The sequence below is a fragment of the Pristiophorus japonicus genome, chromosome 7 (genome assembly GCF_044704955.1).
Source record: "Pristiophorus japonicus isolate sPriJap1 chromosome 7, sPriJap1.hap1, whole genome shotgun sequence".
Lineage (NCBI taxonomy): Eukaryota > Metazoa > Chordata > Chondrichthyes > Pristiophoridae > Pristiophorus > Pristiophorus japonicus.
In genome coordinates, this window is record NC_091983.1 from 207,281,585 (window position 1) to 207,305,266 (window position 23,682).

Here is a 23,682-nt window from a genome sequence, read left to right on the forward strand (position 1 = left end):
GATTGCGGTCGGGGATTGTGGTCGGGAATTGTGGTCGGGGATTGTGATCTGCGATTGTGGTCAGGGATTGTGGTCGGGGATTGCGGTCGGGGATTGTGGGATTGTGGTCGGGGATTGTGGTCTGGGATTGTGGTCGGGGATTGTGGTCGTGAAATGTGTTCTTGGATTGTGGTCTGGGATTGCGGTCGGGTATTGTGTTCTGGGATTTCGGTCGGGGATTGTGGGATCGTGGTCGGTGATTGTGTTCTGGGATTGTGGTCAGGGATTGGGGTCGTGGATTGTGGTCTGGGATTGTGTTCGGGGATTGCGCTCGGGGATTGTGGGCGGGGATTGTGATCTGGGATTGTGGTCGGGGATTGTGGTCGGGGATTGTGATCTGGGATTGTGGTCGGGGATTGCGGTCGGGGATTGTGGTCGGGGATTGTGGTCGTGAAATGTGTTCTTGGATTGTGATCTGGGATTGTGGTCGGGCATTGTGGTCGGGGATTGCGGTCGGGGATTGTGGTCGGGGATTGTGGTCTGGGATTGTGGTCGGGGATTGTGATCTGGGATTGTGGTCGGGGATTGCGGTCGGGGATTGTGGTCGGGGATTGTGGTCTGGGATTGTGGTCGGGGATTGTGGTCTGGGATTGAGGTCGAGGATTGTGGTCGGGGATTGTGGTCGGAGATTGTGGTCGGGGATTGTGGTCGGGGATTGCGGTCGGGGATTGGATTGTGGTCGGGGATTTTGGTCTGGAATTGCGGTATGGGATTGTGGTCGGGGATTGCGGTCGGGGATTGTGGTCGGGGATTGAGATCTGGGATTGTGGTCGGGGTTTGCGGTCGGGTATTGCGGTCGGGGATTGAAGTCGGGGATTGTGGTCTGGGATTGCGGTCGGGGATTGTGGTCTGGGATTGAGGTCTGGGAATGCGGTCGGTGATTGTGGTCGGGGATTGGATTGTGGTCGGGGATTGTGGCCTGGGATTGTGGTCGGAGATTGTGGTCGGGGATTGTGGCCTGGGATTGCGCCCGGGGATTGCGGTCGGGGATTGTGGTCGGGGATTGTGATCTGGGATTGAGGTCGGGGATTTTGGTCGGGGATTTTGTTCTGGGATTGTGGTCGGGGATTGCGGTCGGGGTTGTGGACTAGGATTTCGGTCGGGGATTGTGGTCGGGGATTGTGGTCTGCGATTGTGGTCGGGGATTGTGGTCGGGGATTGCGGTCGGGGATTGTGGGATTGTGGTCGGGGATTGTGGTCTGGGATTGTGGTCGGGGATTGCGGTCGGGGATTGTGGGATTGTGGTCGGGGATTGTGGTCTGGGATTGTGGTCGGGAATTGTGGTCGGGGATTGTGGTCTGCGATTGTGGTCGGGGATTGTGGTCGGGGATTGCGGTCGGGGATTGTGGGATTGTGGTCGGGGATTGTGGTCTGGGATTGTGGTCGGGGATTGTGGTCGTGAAATGTGTTCTTGGATTGTGGTCTGGGATTGCGGTCGGGGATTGTGTTCTGGGATTTCGGTCGGGGATTGTGGGATCGTGGTCGGGGATTGCGGTCGGGGATTGTGGTCGGGGATTGCGGTCGGGGATTGTGGCCTGGGATTGCGCCCGGGGATTGCGGTCGGGGATTGTGGTCGGGGATTGTGATCTGGGATTGAGGTCGGGGATTTTGGTCGGGGATTGGATTGTGGTCGGGGATTGTGGTCTGTAATTGCGGTCGGGGATTGTGGTCGGGGATTGTGGTCGGGGATTGTGGTCGGGGATTGTGATCTGGGATTGTGGTCGGGGATTGCGGTCGGGGATTGCGGTCGGGGATTGAGGTCGGGGATTGTGGTCTGGGATTGTGGTCGGGGATTGCGGTCTGGGATTGAGGTCTGGGATTGCGGTCGGGGATTGTGATTGGGGATTGGATTGTGGTCGGGGATTGTGGCCTGGGATTGCGCCCGGGGATTGCGGTCGGGGATTGTGGTCGGGGATTGTGATCTGGGATTGTATTCGGGGATTGCGCCCAGGGATTGTGGTCGGGGATTGTGGTCGGGGATTGTGGTCGTGGAATGTGTTCTTGGATTGTGGTCTGGGATTGCGGTCGGGGATTGTGGTCTGGGATTTCGGTCGGGGATTGTGGGATTGTGGTCGGGGATTGCGGTCGGGGATTGTGGTCGGAGATTGCGGTCGGTGATTGTGTTCTGGGATTGTGGTCAGGGATTGGGGTCGGGGATTGTTGTCTGGGAATGCGGTCGGAGATTGTGGTCTGGGATTGTGGTCGGGGATTGCGCTCGGGGATTGTGGGTGGGGATTGTGATCTGGGATTGTGGTCGGCTATTGTGGTCGGGGATTGCGGTCGGGGATTGTGGTCGGGGATTGTGGTCGGGGATTGTGGTCTGGGATTGTGGTCGGGGATTGTGATCTGGGATTGTGGTCGGGGATTGCGGTCAGGGATTGTGGACGGGGATTGTGGTCTGGGATTGTGGTCGGGGATTGTGGTCTGGGATTCAGGTCTGGGATTGCGGTCGGGGATTGTGGTCGGAGATTGTGGTCGGGGATTGTGGTCGGGGATTGCGGTCGGGGATTGGATTGTGGTCGGGGATTTTGGTCTGGAATTGCGGTATGGGATTGTGGTCGGGGATTGCGGTCGGGGATTGTGGTCGGGGATTGAGATCTGGGATTGTGGTCGGGGATTGCGGTCGGGTATTGCGGTCGGGGATTGAGGTCGGGGATTGTGGTCTGGGATTGTGGTCGGGGATTGTGGTCTGGGATTGAGGTCTGGGAATGCGGTCGGTGATTGTGGTCGGGGATTGGATTGTGGTCGGGGATTGTGGCCTGGGATTGTGGTCGGAGATTGTGGTCGGGGATTGTGGCCTGGGATTGCGCCCGGGGATTGCGGTCGGGGATTGTGGTCGGGGATTGTGGTCTGGGATTGTGGTCGGAGATTGTGGTCGGGGATTGGATTGTGGTCGGGGATTGTGGCCTGGGATTGTGGTCGGAGATTGTGGTCGGGGATTGTGGCCTGGGATTGCGCCCGGGGATTGCGGTCGTGGATTGTGGTCGGGGATTGTGATCTGGGATTGAGGTCGGGGATTTTGGTCGGGGATTGTGGTCGGGGATTGCGGTCGGGGATTGTGGTCTGGGATTTCGGTCGGGGATTGTGGTCGGGGATTGTGGTCGGGAATTGTGGTCGGGGATTGTGGTCTGCGATTGTGGTCGGGGATTGTGGTCGGGGATTGTGGTCGGGAATTGTGGTCGGGGATTGTGATCGGGGATTGTGGTCGGGGATTGCGGTCGGGGATTGTGGGATTGTGGTTGGGGATTGTGGTCTGGGATTGTGGTCGGGGATTGTGGTCGTGAAATGTGTTCTTGAATTGTGGTCTGGGAATGCGGTCGGGGATTGTGTTCTGGGATTTCGGTCGGGGATTGTGGGATCGTGGTCGGGGATTGCGGTCGGGGATTGTGGTCGGGGATTGCGGTCGGTGATTGTGTTCTGGGATTGTGGTCAGGGATTGGGGTCGGGGATTGTGGTCGGAGATTGTGGTCGGGCATTGTGGCCTGGGATTGAGGTCGGGGATTTTGGTCTGGGATTGGATTGTGGTCGGGGATTGTGGTCTGTAATTGCGGTCGGGGATTGTGGTCGGGGATTGTGGTCGGGGATTGTGGTCGGGGATTGTGGTCGGGGATTGCGGTCGGGGATTGCGGTCGGGGATTGAGGTCGGGGATTGTGGTCTGGGATTGTGATCGGGGATTGTGGTCGGGGATTGCGGTCTGGGATTGAGGTCTGGGATTGCGGTCGGGGATTGTGGTTGGGGATTGGATTGTGGTCGGGGATTGTGGCCTGGGATAGTGGTCCGAGATTGTGGTCGGGGATTGTGGCCTGGGATTGCGCCCGGGGATTGCGGTCGGGGATTGTGGTCGGGGATTGTGATCTGGGATTGTATTCGGGGATTGCGCCCAGGGATTGTGGTCGGGGATTGTGGTCGGGGATTGTGGTCGTGGAATGTGTTCTTGGATTGTGGTCTGGGATTGCGGTCGGGGATTGTGGTCTGGGATTTCGGTCGGGGATTGTGGGATTGTGGTCGGGGATTGCGGTCGGGGATTGTGGTCGGGGATTGCGGTCGGTGATTGTGTTCTGGGATTGTGGTCAGGGATTGGGGTCGGGGATTGTTGTCTGGGAATGCGGTCGGAGATTGTGGTCTGGGATTGTGGTCGGGGATTGCGCTCGGGGATTGTGGGTGGGGATTGTGATCTGGGATTGTGGTTGGCTATTGTGATCGGGGATTGCGGTCGGGGATTGTGGTCGGGGATTGTGGTCGGGGATTGTGGTCTGGGATTGTGGTCGGGGATTGTGATCTGGGATTGTGGTCGGGGATTGCGGTCGGGGATTGTGGTCGGGGATTGTGGTCTGGGATTGTGGTCGGGGATTGTGGTCTGGGATTCAGGTCTGGGATTGCGGTCGGGGATTGTGGTCGGAGATTGTGGTCGGGGATTGTGGTCGGGGATTGCGGTCGGGGATTGGATTGTGGTCGGGGATTTTGGTCTGGAATTGCGGTATGGGATTGTGGTCGGGGATTGCGGTCGGGGATTGTGGTCGGGGATTGAGATCTGGAATTGTGGTCGGGGATTGCGGTCGGGTATTGCGGTCGGGGATTGAGGTCGGGGATTGTGGTCTGGGATTGTGGTCGGGGATTGTGGTCTGGGATTGAGGTCTGGGAATGCGGTCGGTGATTGTGGTCGGGGATTGGATTGTGGTCGGGGATTGTGGCCTGGGATTGTGGTCGGAGATTATGGTCGGGGATTGTGGCCTGGGATTGCGCCCGGAGATTTTGGTCTGGGATTGTGGTCGGGGATTGCGGTCGGGGATTGTGGTCTGGGATTTCGGTCGGGGATTGTGGTCGGGGATTGTGGTCGGGGATTGTGGTCGGGGATTGTGGGATTGTGGTCGGGGATTGTGGTCGGGAATTGTGGTCGGGGATTGTGGTCTGCGATTGTGGTCGGGGATTGTGGGATTGTGGTCGGGGATTGTGGTCGGGGATTGCGGTCGGGGATTGTGGTATTGTGGTCGGGGATTGTGGTCTGGGATTGTGGTCGGGGATTGTTGTCGTGAAATGTGTTCTTGGATTGTGGTCTGGGATTGCGGTCGGGGATTGTGTTCTGGGATTTCGGTCGGGGATTGTGGGATCGTGGTCGGGGATTGCGGTCGGGGATTGTGGTCGGGGATTGTGGTCGGGGATTGCGGTCGGTGATTGTGTTCTGGGATTGTGGTCAGGGATTGGGGTCGGGGATTGTGGTCTGGGAATGCGGTCGGAGATTGTGGTCTGGGATTGTGGTCGGGGATTGCGCTCAGGGATTGTGGGCGGGGATTGTGATCTGGGATTGTGGTCGGGGATTGTGGTCGGGGATTGTGATCTGGGATTGTGGTCGGGGATTGCGGTCGGGGATTGTGGTCGGGGAATGCGGTCGGGGATTGTGGTCGGGAATTTTGGTCTGGGATTGTGGTCGGGGATTGTGGTCTGGGATTGAGGTCTGGGATTGCGGTCGGAGATTGTGGTCGGAGATTGTGGTCGGGGATTGTGGTCGGGGATTGCGGTCGGGGATTGGATTGTGGTCGGGGATTGTGGTCTGGAATTGCGGTCGGGGATTGTGGTCGGGGATTGCGGTCGGGGATTGCGGTCGGGGATTGTGGTCGGGGATTGTGATCTGGGATTGTGGTCGGGGATTGCGGTCGGGGATTGCGGTCGGGGATTGAGGTCGGGGATTGTGGTCTGGGATTGTGGTCGGGGATTGTGGTCTGGGATTGAGTTCTGGGATTGCGGTCGGGGATTGTGGTCGGGGATTGGATTGTGGTCGGGGATTGTGGCCTGGGATTGAGGTCGGAGATTGTGGTCGGGGATTGTGGCCTGGGATTGCGCCCGGGGATTGCGGTCGAGGATTGTGGTCGGGGATTGTGATCTGGGTTGAGGTCGGGGATTTTGGTCTGGGATTGTGGTCGGGGATTGTGGTCGGGGATTGTGTTCGGGGATTGTGGTCGGGGATTGCGGTTGGGGATTGTGGTCGGGGATTGTGATCTGGGATTGTGGTCGGGAATTGTGGTCGGGGATTGTGGTCGTGGAATGTGTTCTTGGATTGTGGTCTGGGATAGCGGTCGGGGATTGTGGTCTGGGATTTCGGTCGGGGATTGTGGGATTGTGGTCGGGGATTGTGGTCGGGGATTGCGGTCGGTGATTGTGTTCTGGGATTGTGGTCAGGGATTGGGGTCGGGGATTGTGGTCTGGGAATGCCGTCGGAGATTGTGGTCTGGGATTGTGGTCGGGGATTGCGCTCGGGGATTGTGGGCGGGGATTGTGATCTGGGATTGAGGTCGGAGATTGTGGTCGGGGATTGCGGTCGGGGATTGTGCTCGGGGATTGTGATCTGGGATTGTGGTCGGGGATTGCGGTCGGGGATTGAGGTCGGAGATTGTGGTCTGGGATTGAGGTCTGGGATTGAGGTCGGGGATTTTGGTCTGGGATTGTGGTCGGGGATTGCGGTCGGGGATTCTGGTCTGGGATTTCGGTCGGGGATTGTGGTCGGGGATTGTGGTCGGGGATTGTGGTCGGGGATTGTGGGATTGTGGTCGGGGATTGTGGTCGGGGATTGTGGTCGGGGATTGCGGTCGGGGATTGCGGTCGGGGATTGTGGTCTGGGATTTCGGTCGGGGATTGTGGTCGGGGATTGTGGTCGGGGATTGTGGTCGGGGATTGTGGGATTGTGGTCGGGGATTGTGGTCGGGAATTGTGGTCGGGGATTGTGGTCGGGGATTGTGGTCGGGGATTGCGGTCGGGGATTGTGGTCTGGGATTGTGGTCGGGGATTGTTGTCGTGAAATGTGTTCTTGGATTGTGGTCTGGGATTGCGGTCGGGGATTGTGTTCTGGGATTTCGGTCGGGGATTGTGGGATCGTGGTCGGGGATTGCGGTCGGGGATTGTGGTCGGGGATTGTGGTCGGGGATTGCGGTCGGTGATTGTGTTCTGGGATTGTGGTCAGGGATTGGGGTCGGGGATTGTGGTCTGGGAATGCGGTCGGAGATTGTGGTCTGGGATTGTGGTCGGGGATTGCGCTCGGGGATTGTGGGCGGGGATTGTGATCTGGGATTGTGGTCGGGGATTGTGGTCGGGGATTGTGATCTGGGATTGTGGTCGGGGATTGCGGTCGGGGATTGTGGTCGGGGAATGCGGTCGGGGATTGTGGTCGGGAATTTTGGTCTGGGATTGTGGTCGGGGATTGTGGTCTGGGATTGAGGTCTGGGATTGCGGTCGGAGATTGTGGTCGGAGATTGTGGTCGGGGATTGTGGTCGGGGATTGGATTGTGGTCGGGGATTGTGGTCTGGAATTGCGGTCGGGGATTGTGGTCGGGGATTGCGGTCGGGGATTGCGGTCGGGGATTGTATTGTGGTCGGGGATTGCGGTCGGGGATTGTGGTCGGGGATTGTGATCTGGGATTGTGGTCGGGGATTGCGGTCGGGGATTGCGGTCGGGGATTGCGGTCGGGGATTGTGGTCTGGGATTGTGGTCGGGGATTGTGGTCTGGGATTGAGTTCTGGGATTGCGGTCGGGGATTGTGGTCGGGGATTGGATTGTGGTCGGGGATTGTGGCCTGGGATTGAGGTCGGAGATTGTGGTCGGGGATTGTGGCCTGGGATTGCGCCCGGGGATTGCGGTCGAGGATTGTGGTCGGGGATTGTGATCTGGGATTGAGGTCGGGGATTTTGGTCTGGGATTGTGGTCGGGGATTGTGGTCGGGGATTGTGGTCGGGGATTGTGGTCGGGGATTGCGGTTGGGGATTGTGGTCGGGGATTGTGATCTGGGATTGTGGTCGGGAATTGTGGTCGGGGATTGTGGTCGTGGAATGTGTTCTTGGATTGTGGTCTGGGATAGCGGTCGGGGATTGTGGTCTGGGATTTCGGTCGGGGATTGTGGGATTGTGGTCGGGGATTGCGGTCGGGGATTGTGGTCGGGGATTGCGGTCGGTGATTGTGTTCTGGGATTGTGGTCAGGGATTGGGGTCGGGGATTGTGGTCTGAGAATGCCGTCGGAGATTGTGGTCTGGGATTGTGGTCGGGGATTGCGCTCGGGGATTGTGGGCGGGGATTGTGATCTGGGATTGAGGTCGGAGATTGTGGTCGGGGATTGCGGTCGGGGATTGTGCTCGGGGATTGTGATCTGGGATTGTGGTCGGGGATTGCGGTCGGGGATTGAGGTCGGAGATTGTGGTCTGGGATTGAGGTCTGGGATTGAGGTCGGGGATTTTGGTCTGGGATTGTGGTCGGGGATTGCGGTCGGGGATTCTGGTCTGGGATTTCGGTCGGGGATTGTGGTCGGGGATTGTGGTCGGGGATTGTGGTCGGGGATTGTGGGATTGTGGTCGGGGATTGTGGTCGGGAATTGTGGTCGGGGATTGTGATCTGCGATTGTGGTCGGGGATTGTGGTCGGGGATTGCGGTCGGGGATTGTGGTCGTGAAATGTGTTCTTGGATTGTGGTCTGGGATTGCGGTCGGGTATTGTGTTCTGGGATTTCGGTCGGGGATTGTGGGATCGTGGTCGGTGATTGTGTTCTGGGATTGTGGTCAGGGATTGGGGTCGTGGATTGTGGTCTGGGAATGCGGTCGGAGATTGTGGTCTGGGATTGTGTTCGGGGATTGCGCTCGGGGATTGTGGGCGGGGATTGTGATCTGGGATTGTGGTCGGGGATTGTGGTCGGGGATTGTGATCTGGGATTGTGGTCGGGGATTGCGGTCGGGGATTGTGGTCGGGGATTGTGGTCGTGAAATGTGTTCTTGGATTGTGATCTGGGATTGTGGTCGGGCATTTTGTTCGGGGATTGCGGTCGGGGATTGTGGTCGGGGATTGTGGTCTGGGATTGTGGTCGGGGATTGTGATCTGGGATTGTGGTCGGGGATTGCGGTCGGGGATTGTGGTCGGGGATTGTGGTCTGGGATTGTGGTCAGGGATTGTGGTCTGGGATTGAGGTCGGGGATTGTGGTCGGGGATTGTGGTCGGAGATTGTGGTCGGGGATTGTGGTCGGGGATTGCGGTCGGGGATTGGATTGTGGTCGGGGATTTTGGTCTGGAATTGCGGTATGGGATTGTGGTCGGGGATTGCGGTCGGGGATTGTGGTCGGGGATTGAGATCTGGGATTGTGGTCGGGGATTGCGGTCGGGTATTGCGGTCGGGGATTGAGGTCGGGGATTGTGGTCTGGGATTGTGGTCGGGGATTGTGGTCTGGGATTGAGGTCTGGGAATGCGGTCGGTGATTGTGGTCGGGGATTGGATTGTGGTCGGGGATTGTGGCCTGGGATTGTGGTCGGAGATTGTGGTCGGGGATTGTGGCCTGGGATTGCGCCCGGGCATTGCGGTCGGGGATTGTGGTCGGGGATTGTGATCTGGGATTGAGGTCGGGGATTTTGGTCGGGGATTTTGTTCTGGGATTGTGGTCGGGGATTGCGGTCGGGGATTGTGGTCTGGGATTTCGGTCGGGGATTGTGGTCGGGGATTGTGGTCGGGAATTGTGGTCGGGGATTGTGGTCTGCGATTGTGGTCGGGGATTGTGGTCGGGGATTGCGGTCGGGGATTGTGGGATTGTGGTCGGGGATTGTGGTCTGGGATTGTGGTCGGGGATTGTGGTCGTGAAATGTGTTCTTGGATTGTGGTCTGGGATTGCGGTCGGGGATTGTGTTCTGGGATTTCGGTCGGGGATTGTGGGATCGTGGTCGGGGATTGCGGTCGGGGATTGTGGTCGGGGATTGCGGTCGGTGATTGTGTTCTGGGATTGTGGTCAGGGATTGGGGTCGGGGATTGTGGTCTGGGAATGCGGTCGGAGATTGTGGTCTGGGATTGTGGTCGGGGATTGCGCTCGGGGATTGTGGGCGGGGATTGTGATCTGGATTGTGGTCGGGGATTTTGGTCGGGGATTGTGGTCGGGGATTGTGGTCTGGGAATGCGGTCTGGGATTGTGGTCGGGGATTGTGGTCTGGGATTGTGGTCGGGGATTGTGGTCGGGGATTGAGTTCATGGATTGTTGGATTGTGGTCGGGGATTGTGATCGGGGATTGCGGTCGGAGATTGTGGTCGGTGATTGTGGCCTGGGATTGCGCCCGGGCATTGTGGTCGGGGATTTCGGTCTGGGATTGTGGTCTGGGATTGCGGTCGGGGATTGTGGTCTGGGATTTCGGTCGGGGATTGTGGTCGGGATTGCGTTCGGAGATTGTGGTCTGGGATTTCGGTCGGGGATTGTGGTCGGGGATTGTCGGCAGGGATTGCGGCCTGGGATTGTGGTCGGGGATTGCGGTCTGGGATTGCGGTCGGGGATTGTGGTCGGGGATTGTCGGCAGGGATTGCGGCCTGGGATTGTGGTCGGGGATTGTGGTCGGGGATTGTGGTCGGGGATTGTGGTCGGGGATTGTGGATTCGGATTGTGGTTGGGGATTGTGGTCGGGGATTGCGGTGGGGGATTGTGGATTCGGATTGTGGTCGGGGATTGTGGTCGGGGATTGTGGTCGGGGATTGTGGGATTGTGGTCGGGGATTGTGGGATTTTGGTCGGGGATTGTGAGATTGTGGTCGGGACTTGTGGTCGGGGATTGTGGAATTGTGGTCGGAGATTGTGGGATTGTGGTCGGGAATTGCGGTCGGGGATTGTGGTCGGGGATTGTTGTCGGGGATTGTTGTCGGGGATTGCGGTCGGGGATTGTGGTCGGGGATTGCGGTCGGGGATTGTGGTCGGGAATTGTGCTCGGGGATTGTGGTCGGGAATTGTGGTCGGGGATTGCGGTCGAGGATTGTGGTCGGGGATTGTGGTCGGGGATTGTGGTCGGGGTTTGTGGTCGGGGATTGTGGTCGGGGATTGTGGTCGGGGATTGCGGTCGGGGATTGGATTGTGGTCGGGGATTGCGGTCTGGAATTGCGGTCGGGGATTGTGGTCGGGGATTGTGGTCGGGGATTGTGGTCTGGGATTGCGGTCTGGGATTGCGGTCGGGGATTGTGGTCGGGGATTGTGGTCTGGGATTGCGGTCTGGGATTGCGGTCGGGGATTGTGGTCGGGGATTGTCGTCTGGGATTGTGGTCTGGGATTTCGGTCGGGGATTGTGGTCGGGGATTGTGGTCCGGGATTGCGGTCTGGGATTGCGGTCGGGGATTGTGGTCGGGGATTGTGGTCGGGGATTGCGGTCGGGGATTGGATTGTGGTCGGGGATTGTGGTCTGGGATTTCGGTCGGGGATTGTGGTCGGGGATTGTGGTCTGGGATTGCGGTCTGGGATTGCGGTCGGGGATTGTGGTCTGGGATTGCGGTCTGGGATTGCGGTCGGGGATTGTGGTCGGGGATTGTGGTCGGGGATTGCGGTCGGGGATTGGATTGTGGTCGGGGATTGTGGTCGGGGATTGTGGTCGGGGATTGCGGTCGGGGATTGGATTGTGGTCGGGGATTGTGGTCGGGGATTGCGGTCGGGGATTGGATTGTGGTCGGGGATTGTGGTCGGGGATTGGATTGTGGTCGGGGATTGTGGTCGGGGATTGTGGTCGGGGATTGCGGTCGGGGATTGGATTGTGGTCGGGGATTGCGGTCTGGAATTGTGGTCGGAGATTGCGGTCTGGGATTGTGGATTCCGATTGTGGTCGGGGATTGCGGTCGGGGATTGGATTGTGGTCGGGGATTGTGGTCGGGGATTGTGGTCGGGGATTGCGGTCGGGGATTGGATTGTGGTCGGGGATTGCGGTCTGGAATTGTGGTCGGAGATTGCGGTCGGGGATTGTGGATTCCGATTGTGGTCGGGGATTGTGGTCGGGGATTGTGGTCCGGGATTGTGGGATTGTGGTATGGGATTGTGGGATTGTGGTCGGGGATTGTGGGATTGTGGTCGGCGATTGTGGTCGGGGATTGTGGGATTGTTGTCGGAGATTGTGGGATTGTGGTCGGGAATTGCGGTCGGGGATTGTGGTCGGGGATTATGGTCGGGGATTGTGGTCGGGGATTGCGGTCGGGGATTGGATTGTGTTCGGGAATTGTGGTCGGGGATTGTGGTCTGGGATTGTGGTCGAGGATTGTGGTCGGGGATTGCGGTCGGGGATTGTGGGATTGTGGTCGGGGATTGTGGTCTGGGTTTGTGGTCGGGGATTGCGGTCGGGAATTGTGGTCGGTGATTGTGGTCGGGGATTGTGGTCGGGAATTGTGGTCGAGGATTGCGGTCGGGGATTGTGGGATTGTGGTCGGGGATTGTGGTCTGGGATTGTGGTCGGGGATTGCGGTCGGGAATTGTGGTCGGTGTTTATGGTCGGGGATAGTGGTCGAGGATTGCGGTCGGGGATTGTGGGATTGTGGTCGGGGATTGTGGTCGGGGATTGCGGTCGGGGATTGTGGTCGGGGATTGTGATCTGCGATTGTGGTCGGGGATTGTGGTCGGGGATTGCGGTCGGGGATTGTGGGATTGTGGTCGGGGATTGTGGTCGGGAATTGTGGTCGGGGATTGTGATCTGCGATTGTGGTCGGGGATTGTGGTCGGGGATTGCGGTCGGGGATTGTGGGATTGTGGTCGGGGATTGTGGTCTGGGATTGTGGTCGGGGATTGTGGTCGTGAAATGTGTTCTTGGATTGTGGTCTGGGATTGCGGTCGGGTATTGTGTTCTGGGATTTCGGTCGGGGATTGTGGGATCGTGGTCGGTGATTGTGTTCTGGGATTGTGGTCAGGGATTGGGGTCGTGGATTGTGGTCTGGGAATGCGGTCGGAGATTGTGGTCTGGGATTGTGTTCGGGGATTGCGCTCGGGGATTGTGGGCGGGGATTGTGATCTGGGATTGTGGTCGGGGATTGTGGTCGGGGATTGTGATCTGGGATTGTGGTCGGGCATTGTGGTCGGGGATTGCGGTCGGGGATTGCGGTCGGGGATTGTGGTCTGGGATTGTGGTCGGGGATTGTGATCTGAGATTGTGGTCGGGGATTGCGGTCGGGGATTGTGGTCGGGGATTGTGGTCTGGGATTGTGGTCGGGGATTGTGCTCTGGGATTGAGGTCGGGGATTGTGGTCGGGGATTGTGGTCGGAGATTGTGGTCGGGGATTGTGGTCGGGGATTGCGGTCGGGGATTGGATTGTGGTCGGGGATTTTGGTCTGGAATTGCGGTATGGGATTGTGGTCGGGGATTGCGGTCGGGGATTGTGGTCGGGGATTGAGATCTGGGATTGTGGTCGGGGTTTGCGGTCGGGGATTGGATTGTGGTCGGGGATTTTGGTCTGGAATTGCGGTATGGGATTGTGGTCGGGGATTGCGGTCGGGGATTGTGGTCGGGGATTGAGATCTGGGATTGCGGTCGGGGATTGCGGTCGGGTATTGCGGTCGGGGATTGAGGTCGGGGATTGTGTTCTGGGATTGTGGTCGGGGATTGTGGTCTGGGATTGAGGTCTGGGATTGCGGTCGGTGATTGTGGTCGGGGATTGGATTGTGGTCGGGGATTGTGGCCTGGGATTGTGGTCGGAGATTGTGGTCGGGGATTGTGGCCTGGGATTGCGCCCGGGGATTGCGGTCGGGGATTGTGGTCGGGGATTGTGATCTGGGATTGAGGTCGGGGATTTTGGTCGGGGATTTTGTTCTGGGATTGTGGTCGGGGATTGCGGTCGGGGATTGTGGTCTGGGAATTCGGTCGGGGATTGTGGTCGGGGATTGTGGTCGGGAATTGTGGTCGGGGATTGTGGTCTGCGATTGTGGTCGGGGATTGTGGTCGGGGATTGCGGTCGGGGATTGTGGGATTGTGGTCGGGGATTGTGGTCTGGGATTGTGGTCGGGGATTGTGGTCGTGAAATGTGTTCTTGGATTGTGGTCTGGGATTGCGGTCGGGGATTGTGTTCTGGGATTTCGGTCGGGGATTGTGGGATCGTGGTCGGGGATTGCGGTCGGGGATTGTGGTCGGGGATTGCGGTCGGTGATTGTGTTCTGGGATTGTGGTCAGGGATTGGGGTCGGGGATTGTGGTCTGGGAATGCGGTCGGAGATTGTGGTCTGGGATTGTGGTCGGGGATTGCACTCGGGGATTGTGGGCGGGGATTGTGATCTGGATTGTGGTCGGGGATTGTGGTCGGGGATTGTGGTCGGGGATTGTGGTCTGGGAATGCGGTCTGGGATTGTGGTCGGGAATTGTGGTCTGGGATTGTGGTCGGGGATTGTGGTCGGGGATTGCGTTCATGGATTGTTGGATTGTGGTCGGGGATTGTGATCGGGGATTGCGGTCGGAGATTGTGGTCGGTGATTGTGGCCTGGGATTGCGCCCGGGCATTGTGGTCGGGGATTTCGGTCTGGGATTGTGGTCTGGGATTGCGGTCGGGGATTGTGGTCTGGGATTTCGGTCGGGGATTGTGGTCGGGATTGTGTTCGGAGATTGTGGTCTGGGATTTCGGTCGGGGATTGTGGTCGGGGATTGTGGTCTGGGATTGCGGTCTGGGATTGCGGTCGGGGATTGTGGTCGGGGATTGTCGTCAGGGATTGCGGCCTGGGATTGTGGTCGGGGATTGTGGTCGGGGATTGTGGTCGGGGATTGTGGTCGGGGATTGTGGATTCGGATTGTGGTCGGGGATTGTGGTCGGGGATTGTGGTCGGGGATTGTGGGATTGTGGTCGGGGATTGTGGGATTTTTGTCGGGGATTGAGATTGTGGTCGGGACTTGTGGTCGGGGATTGTGGAATTGTGGTCGGAGATTGTGGGATTGTGGTCGGGAATTGCGGTCGGGGATTGTGGTCGGGGATTGTTGTCGGGGATTGTTGTCGGGGATTGCGGTCGGGGATTGTGGTCGGGGATTGCGGTCGGGGATTGTGGTCGGGAATTGTGGTCGGGGATTGCGGTCGGGGATTGTGGTCGGGAATTGTGGTCGGGGATTGCGGTCGAGGATTGTGGTCGGGGATTGTGGTCGGGGATTGTGGTCGGGGTTTGTGGTCGGGGATTGTGGTCGGGGATTGTGGTCGGGGATTGCGGTCGGGGATTGTGGGATTGTGGTCGGGGATTGTGGTCTGGGATTGTGGTCGGGGATTGTGGTCGTGAAATGTGTTCTTGGATTGTGGTCTGGGATTGCGGTCGGGGATTGTGTTCTGGGATTTCGGTCGGGGATTGTGGGATCGTGGTCGGGGATTGCGGTCGGGGATTGTGGTCGGGGATTGCGGTCGGTGATTGTGTTCTGGGATTGTGGTCAGGGATTGGGGTCGGGGATTGTGGTCTGGGAATGCGGTCGGAGATTGTGGTCTGGGATTGTGGTCGGGGATTGCACTCGGGGATTGTGGGCGGGGATTGTGATCTGGATTGTGGTCGGGGATTGTGGTCGGGGATTGTGGTCGGGGATTGTGGTCTGGGAATGCGGTCTGGGATTGTGGTCGGGGATTGTGGTCTGGGATTGTGGTCGGGGATTGTGGTCAGGGATTGCGTTCATGGATTGTTGGATTGTGGTCTGGGATTGTGGTCGGGGATTGCGGTCGGCGATTGTGGTCGGTGATTGTGGCCTGGGATTGCGCCCGGGCATTGTGGTCGGGGATTTCGGTCTGGGATTGTGGTCTGGGATTGCGGTCGGGGATTGTGGTCTGGGATTTCGGTCGGGGATTGTGGTCGGGATTGCGTTCGGAGATTGTGGTCTGGGATTTCGGTCGGGGATTGTGGTCGGGGATTGTGGTCTGGGATTGCGGTCTGGGATTGCGGTCGGGGATTGTGGTCGGGGATTGTCGTCAGGGATTGCGGCCTGGGATTGTGGTCGGGGATTGTGGTCGGGGATTGTGGTCGGGGATTGTGGTCGGGGATTGTGGATTCGGATTGTGGTTGGGGATTGTGGTCGGGGATTGCGGTGGGGGATTGTGGATTCGGATTGTGGTCGGGGATTGTGGTCGGGGATTGTGGTCGGGGATTGTGGGATTGTGGTCGGGGATTGTGGGATTTTGGTCGGGGATTGTGAGATTGTGGTCGGGACTTGTGGTCGGGGATTGTGGAATTGTGGTCGGAGATTGTGGGATTGTGGTCGGGAATTGCGGTCGGGGATTGTGGTCGGGGATTGTTGTCGGGGATTGTTGTCGGGGATTGCGGTCGGGGATTGTGGTCGGGGATTGCGGTCGGGGATTGTGGTCGGGAATTGTGGTCGGGGATTGCGGTCGGGGATTGTGGTCGGGAATTGTGGTCGGGGATTGCGGTCGAGGATTGTGGTCGGGGATTGTGGTCGGGGATTGTGGTCGGGGTTTGTGGTCGGGGATTGTGGTCGGGGATTGTGGTCGGGGATTGCGGTCGGGGATTGGATTGTGGTCGGGGATTGCGGTCTGGAATTGCGGTCGGGGATTGTGGTCGGGGATTGTGGTCGGGGATTGTGGTCTGGGATTGCGGTCTGGGATTGCGGTCGGGGATTGTGGTCGGGGATTGTGGTCTGGGATTGTGGTCTGGGATTGCGGTCTGGGATTGCGGTCGGGGATTGTGGTCTGGGATTGCGGTCTGGGATTGCGGTCGGGGATTGTGGTCGGGGATTGTGGTCGGGGATTGCGGTCGGGGATTGGATTGTGGTCGGGGATTGTGGTCGGGGATTGTGGTCGGGGATTGCGGTCGGGGATTGGATTGTGGTCGGGGATTGTGGTCGGGGATTGCGGTCGGGGATTGGATTGTGGTCGGGGATTGTGGTCGGGGATTGTGGTCGGGGATTGCGGTCGGGGATTGGATTGTGGTCGGGGATTGCGGTCTGGAATTGTGGTCGGAGATTGCGGTCGGGGATTGTGGATTCCGATTGTGGTCGGGGATTGTGGTCGGGGATTGTGGTCCGGGATTGTGGGATTGTGGTATGGGATTGTGGGATTGTGGTCGGGGATTGTGGGATTGTGGTCGGCGATTGTGGTCGGGGATTGTGGGATTGTTGTCGGAGATTGTGGGATTGTGGTCGGGAATTGCGGTCGGGGATTGTGGTCGGGGATTATGGTCGGGGATTGTGGTCGCGAATTGCGGTCGGGGATTGGATTGTGTTCGGGAATTGTGGTCGGGGATTGTGGTCTGGGATTGTGGTCGAGGATTGTGGTCGGGGATTGCGGTCGGGGATTGTGGGATTGTGGTCGGGGATTGTGGTCTGGGTTTGTGGTCGGGGATTGCGGTCGGGAATTGTGGTCGGTGATTGTGGTCGGGGATTGTGGTCGGGAATTGTGGTCGAGGATTGCGGTCGGGGATTGTGGGATTGTGGTCGGGGATTGTGGTCCGGGGATTGTGGTCGGGGATTGAGGTCGGGGATTGTGGTCCGGGATTGCCGTCGAGGATTGCGGTCGAGGATTGCGGTCGGGGATTGCGGTCCAGGATTGCGGTCGGGGATTGTGGTCTGGGATTGCGCCCGGGCATTGTGGTCGGGGATTTCGGTCTGGGATTGTGGTCGGGGATTGCAGTCGGGGATTGTGGTCTGGGATTGTGGTCGGGATTGCGTTCGGGGATTGTGGTCTGGGATTTCGGTCGAGGATTGTGGTCGGGGATTGTGGTCGGGGATTGTGTTCATGGATTGTAGGATTGTGGTCGGGGATTGTGATCGGGGATTGCGGTCGGAGATTGTGGTCGGTGATTGTGGCCTGGGAATGCGCCCGGGGATTGTGGTCAGGGATTGTGGCCTGGGATTGCGCCCGGGCATTGTGGTCGGGGATTTCGGTCTGGGATTGTGGTCGGGGTTTGCAGTCGGGGATTGTGGTCTGGGATTTCGGTCGGGGATTGTGGTCGGGATTGCGTTCGGGGATTGTGGTCTGGGATTTCGGTCGAGGATTGTGGTCGGGGATTGTGGTCGGGGATTGTGAGATTGTGGTCGGGGATTGTGGTCTGGGATAGTGGTCGGGGATTGTGGTCGGGAATTGTGGTCTGGGATTGTGGTCGGGGATTGTGGGATTGTGGTCGGGGATTGTGGTCTGGGATTGTGGTCGGGGATTGTGGTCTGGGATTTCGGTCGGGGATTGTGGGATTGTGGTCGGGAATTGTGGTCTCGGATTGCGGTCGGGGATTGTGGGATTGTGGTCGGGGATTGTGGTCTGGGATTGTGGTCGGGGATTGTGGTCTGGGATTTCGGTCGGGGATTGTGGGATTGTGGTCGGGGATTGCGGTCGGGGATTGCGGTCGGGGATTGTGCTCGGGGATTGTGATCTGGGATTGTGGTCGGGGATTGCGGTCGGGGATTGAGGTCGGAGATTGTGGTCTGGGATTGAGGTCTGGGATTGAGGTCGGGGATTTTGGTCTGGGATTGTGGTTGGGGATTGCGGTCGGGGATTCTGGTCTGGGATTTCGGTCGGGGATTGTGGTCGGGGATTGTGGTCGGGGATTGTGGTCGGGGATTGCGGTCGGGGATTGTGGGATTGTGGTCGGGGATTGTGGTCGGGAATTGTGGTCGGGGATTGTGATCTGCGATTGTGGTCGGGGATTGTGGTCGGGGATTGCGGTCGGGGATTGTGGGATTGTGGTCGGGGATTGTGGTCTGGGATTGTGGTCGGGGATTGTGGTCGTGAAATGTGTTCTTGGATTGTGGTCTGGGATTGCGGTCGGGTATTGTGTTCTGGGATTTCGGTCGGGGATTGTGGGATCGTGGTCGGTGATTGTGTTCTGGGATTGTGGTCAGGGATTGGGGTCGTGGATTGTGGTCTGGGAATGCGGTCGGAGATTGTGGTCTGGGATTGTGTTCGGGGATTGCGCTCGGGGATTGTGGGCGGGGATTGTGATCTGGGATTGTGGTCGGGGATTGTGGTCGGGGATTGTGATCTGGGATTGTGGTCGGGGATTGCGGTCGGGGATTGTGGTCGGGGATTGTGGTCGTGAAATGTGTTCTTGGATTGTGATCTGGGATTGTGGTCGGGCATTGTGGTCGGGGATTGTGGTCGGGGATTGTGGTCGGGGATTGAGATCTGGGATTGTGGTCGGGGATTGAGATCTGGGATAGCGGTCGGGGATTGCGGTCGGGGATTGTGGTCGGGGATTGTGGTCGGGGATTGAGATCTGGGATTGTGGTCGGGGATTGCGGTCGGGTATTGCGGTCGGGGATTGAGGTCGGGGATTGTGGTCTGGGGTTGTGGTCGGGGATTGTGGTCTGGGATTGAGGTCTGGGAATGCGGTCGGTGATTGTGGTCGGGGATTGGATTGTGGTCGGGGATTGTGGCCTGGGATTGTGGTCGGAGATTGTGGTCGGGGATTGTGGCCTGGGATTGCGCCCGGGGATTGCGGTCGGGGATTGTGGTCGGGGATTGTGATCTGGGATTGTGTTCGGGGATTTTGGTCGGGGATTTTGTTCTGGGATTGTGGTCGGGGATTGCGGTCGGGGATTGTGGTCTGGGATTTCGGTCGGGGATTGTGGTCGGGGATTGTGGTCGGGAATTGTGGTCGGGGATTGTGGTCTGCGATTGTGGTCGGGGATTGTGGTCGGGGATTGCGGTCGGGGATTGTGGGATTGTGGTCGGGGATTGTGGTCTGGGATTGTGGTCGGGGATTGTGGTCGTGAAATGTGTTCTTGGATTGTGGTCTGGGATTGCGGTCGGGGATTGTGTTCTGGGATTTCGGTCGGGGATTGTGGGATCGTGGTCGGGGATTGCGGTCAGGGATTGTGGTCGGGGATTGCGGTCGGTGATTGTGTTCTGGGATTGTGGTCAGGGATTGGGGTCGGGGATTGTGGTCTGGGAATGCGGTCGGAGATTGTGGTCTGGGATTGTGGTCGGGGATTGCACTCGGGGATTGTGGGCGGGGATTGTGATGTGGATTGTGGTCGGGGATTGTGGTCGGGGATTGTGGTCGGGGATTGTGGTCTGGGAATGCGGTCTGGGATTGTGGTCGGGGATTGTGGTCTGGGATTGTGGTCGGGGATTGTGGTCAGGGATTGCGTTCATGGATTGTTGGATTGTGGTCGGGGATTGTGATCGGGGATTGCGGTCGGCGATTGTGGTCGGTGATTGTGGCCTGGGATTGCGCCCGGGCATTGTGGTCGGGGATTTCGGTCTGGGATTGTGGTCTGGGATTGCGGTCGGGGATTGTGGTCTGGGATTTCGGTCGGGGATTGTGGTCGGGATTGCGTTCGGAGATTGTGGTCTGGGATTTCGGTCGGGGATTGTGGTCGGGGATTGTGGTCTGGGATTGCGGTCTGGGATTGCGGTCGGGGATTGTGGTCGGGGATTGTCGTCAGGGATTGCGGCCTGGGATTGTGGTCGGGGATTGTGGTCGGGGATTGTGGTCGGGGATTGTGGTCGGGGATTGTGGATTCGGATTGTGGTTGGGGATTGTGGTCGGGGATTGCGGTGGGGGATTGTGGATTCGGATTGTGGTCGGGGATTGTGGTCGGGGATTGTGGTCGGGGATTGTGGGATTGTGGTCGGGGATTGTGGGATTTTGGTCGGGGATTGTGAGATTGTGGTCGGGACTTGTGGTCGGGGATTGTGGAATTGTGGTCGGAGATTGTGGGATTGTGGTCGGGAATTGCGGTCGGGGATTGTGGTCGGGGATTGTTGTCGGGGATTGTTGTCGGGGATTGCAGTCGGGGATTGTGGTCGGGGATTGCGGTCGGGGATTGTGGTCGGGAATTGTGGTCGGGGATTGCGGTCGGGGATTGTGGTCGGGAATTGTGGTCGGGGATTGCGGTCGAGGATTGTGGTCGGGGATTGTGGTCGGGGATTGTGGTCGGGGTTTGTGGTCGGGGATTGTGGTCGGGGATTGTGGTCGGGGATTGCGGTCGGGGATTGGATTGTGGTCGGGGATTGCGGTCTGGAATTGCGGTCGGGGATTGTGGTCGGGGATTGTGGTCGGGGATTGTGGTCTGGGATTGCGGTCTGGGATTGCGGTCGGGGATTGTGGTCGGGGATTGTGGTCTGGGATTGTGGTCTGGGATTGCGGTCTGGGATTGCGGTCGGGGATTGTGGTCTGGGATTGCGGTCTGGGATTGCGGTCGGGGATTGTGGTCGGGGATTGTGGTCGGGGATTGCGGTCGGGGATTGGATTGTGGTCGGGGATTGTGGTCGGGGATTGTGGTCGGGGATTGCGGTCGGGGATTGGATTGTGGTCGGGGATTGTGGTCGGGGATTGCGGTCGGGGATTGGATTGTGGTCGGGGATTGTGGTCGGGGATTGTGGTCGGGGATTGCGGTCGGGGATTGGATTGTGGTCGGGGATTGCGGTCTGGAATTGTGGTCGGAGATTGCGGTCGGGGATTGTGGATTCCGATTGTGGTCGGGGATTGTGGTCGGGGATTGTGGTCCGGGATTGTGGGATTGTGGTATGGGATTGTGGGATTGTGGTCGGGGATTGTGGGATTGTGGTCGCCGATTGTGGTCGGGGATTGTGGGATTGTTGTCGGAGATTGTGGGATTGTGGTCGGGAATTGCGGTCGGGGATTGTGGTCGGGGATTATGGTCGGGGATTGTGGTCGCGAATTGCGGTCGGGGATTGGATTGTGTTCGGGAATTGTGGTCGGGGATTGTGGTCTGGGATTGTGGTCGAGGATTGTGGTCGGGGATTGCGGTCGGGGATTGTGGGATTGTGGTCGGGGATTGTGGTCTGGGTTTGTGGTCGGGGATTGCGGTCGGGAATTGTGGTCGGTGATTGTGGTCGGGGATTGTGGTCGGGAATTGTGGTCGAGGATTGCGGTCGGGGATTGTGGGATTGTGGTCGGGGATTGTGGTCTGGGATTGTGGTCGGGGATTGCGGTCGGGGATTGTGGTCGAGGATTGCGGTCGGGGATTGTGGGATTGTGGTCGGGGATTGTGGTCTGGGATTGTAGTCGGGGATTGCGGTCGGGAATTGTGGTCGGTGATTGTGATCGGGGATTGTGGTCGGGGATTGAGGTCGGGGATTGCGGTCCGGGATTGCCGTCGAGGATTGCGGTCGAGGATTGCGGTCGGGGATTGTGGTCGGGGATTGTGGCCTGGGATTTCGGTCGGGGATTGTGGTCGGGATTGCGTTCGGGGATTGTGGTCTGGGATTTCGGTCGAGGATTGTGGTCGGGGATTGTGGTCGGGGATTGCGGTCGGGGATTGGATTGTGGTCGGGGATTGCGGTCGGGGATTGTGAGATTGTGGTCGGGGATTGTGGTCTGGGATAGTGGTCGGGGATTGTGGTCGGGAATTGTGGTCTGGGATTGTGGTCGGGGATTGTGGTCGGGAATTGTGGTCTCGGATTGCGGTCGGGGATTGTGGGATTGTGGTCGGGGATTGTGGTCTGGGATTGTGGTCGGGGATTGTGGTCTGGGATTTCGGTCGGGGATTGTGGGATTGTGGTCGGGGATTGCGGTCGGGGATTGCGGTCGGGGATTGTGCTCGGGGATTGTGATCTGGGATTGTGGTCGGGGATTGCGGTCGGGGATTGAGGTCGGAGATTGTGGTCTGGGATTGAGGTCTGGGATTGAGGTCGGGGATTTTGGTCTGGGATTGTGGTTGGGGATTGCGGTCGGGGATTCTGGTCTGGGATTTCGGTCGGGGATTGTGGTCGGGGATTGTGGTCGGGGATTGTGGTCGGGGATTATGGGATTGTGGTCGGGGATTGTGGTCGGGAATTGTGGTCGGGGATTGTGATCTGCGATTGTGGTCGGGGATTGTGGTCGGGGATTGCGGTCGGGGATTGTGGGATTGTGGTCGGGGATTGTGGTCTGGGATTGTGGTCGGGGATTGTGGTCGTGAAATGTGTTCTTGGATTGTGGTCTGGGATTGCGGTCGGGTATTGTGTTCTGGGATTTCGGTCGGGGATTGTGGGATCGTGGTCGGTGATTGTGTTCTGGGATTGTGGTCAGGGATTGGGGTCGTGGATTGTGGTCTGGGAATGCGGTCGGAGATTGTGGTCTGGGATTGTGTTCGGGGATTGCGCTCGGGGATTGTGGGCGGGGATTGTGATCTGGGATTGTGGTCGGGGATTGTGGTCGGGGATTGTGATCTGGGATTGTGGTCGGGGATTACGGTCGGGGATTGTGGTCGGGGATTGTGGTCGTGAAATGTGTTCTTGGATTGTGATCTGGGATTGTGGTCGGGCATTGTGGTCGGGGATTGTGGTCGGGGATTGTGGTCGGGGATTGAGATCTGGGATTGTGGTCGGGGATTGAGATCTGGGATAGCGGTCGGGGATTGCGGTCGGGGATTGTGGTCGGGGATTGTGGTCGGGGATTGAGATCTGGGAATGTGGTCGGGGATTGCGGTCGGGTATTGCGGTCGGGGATTGAGGTCGGGGATTGTGGTCTGGGGTTGTGGTCGGGGATTGTGGTCTGGGATTGAGGTCTGGGAATGCGGTCGGTGATTGTGGTCGGGGATTGGATTGTGGTCGGGGATTGTGGCCTGGGATTGTGGTCGGAGATTGTGGTCGGGGATTGTGGCCTGGGATTGCGCCCGGGGATTGCGGTCGGGGATTGTGGTCGGGGATTGTGATCTGGGATTGAGGTCGGGGATTTTGGTCGGGGATTTTGTTCTGGGATTGTGGTCGGGGATTGCGGTCGGGGATTGTGGTCTGGGATTTCGGTCGGGGATTGTGGTCGGGGATTGTGGTCGGGAATTGTGGTCGGGGATTGTGGTCTGCGATTGTGGTCGGGGATTGTGGTCGGGGATTGCGGTCGGGGATTGTGGGATTGTGGTCGGGGATTGTGGTCTGGGATTGTGGTCGGGGATTGTGGTCGTGAAATGTGTTCTTGGATTGTGGTCTGGGATTGCGGTCGGGGATTGTGTTCTGGGATTTCGGTCGGGGATTGTGGGATCGTGGTCGGGGATTGCGGTCGGG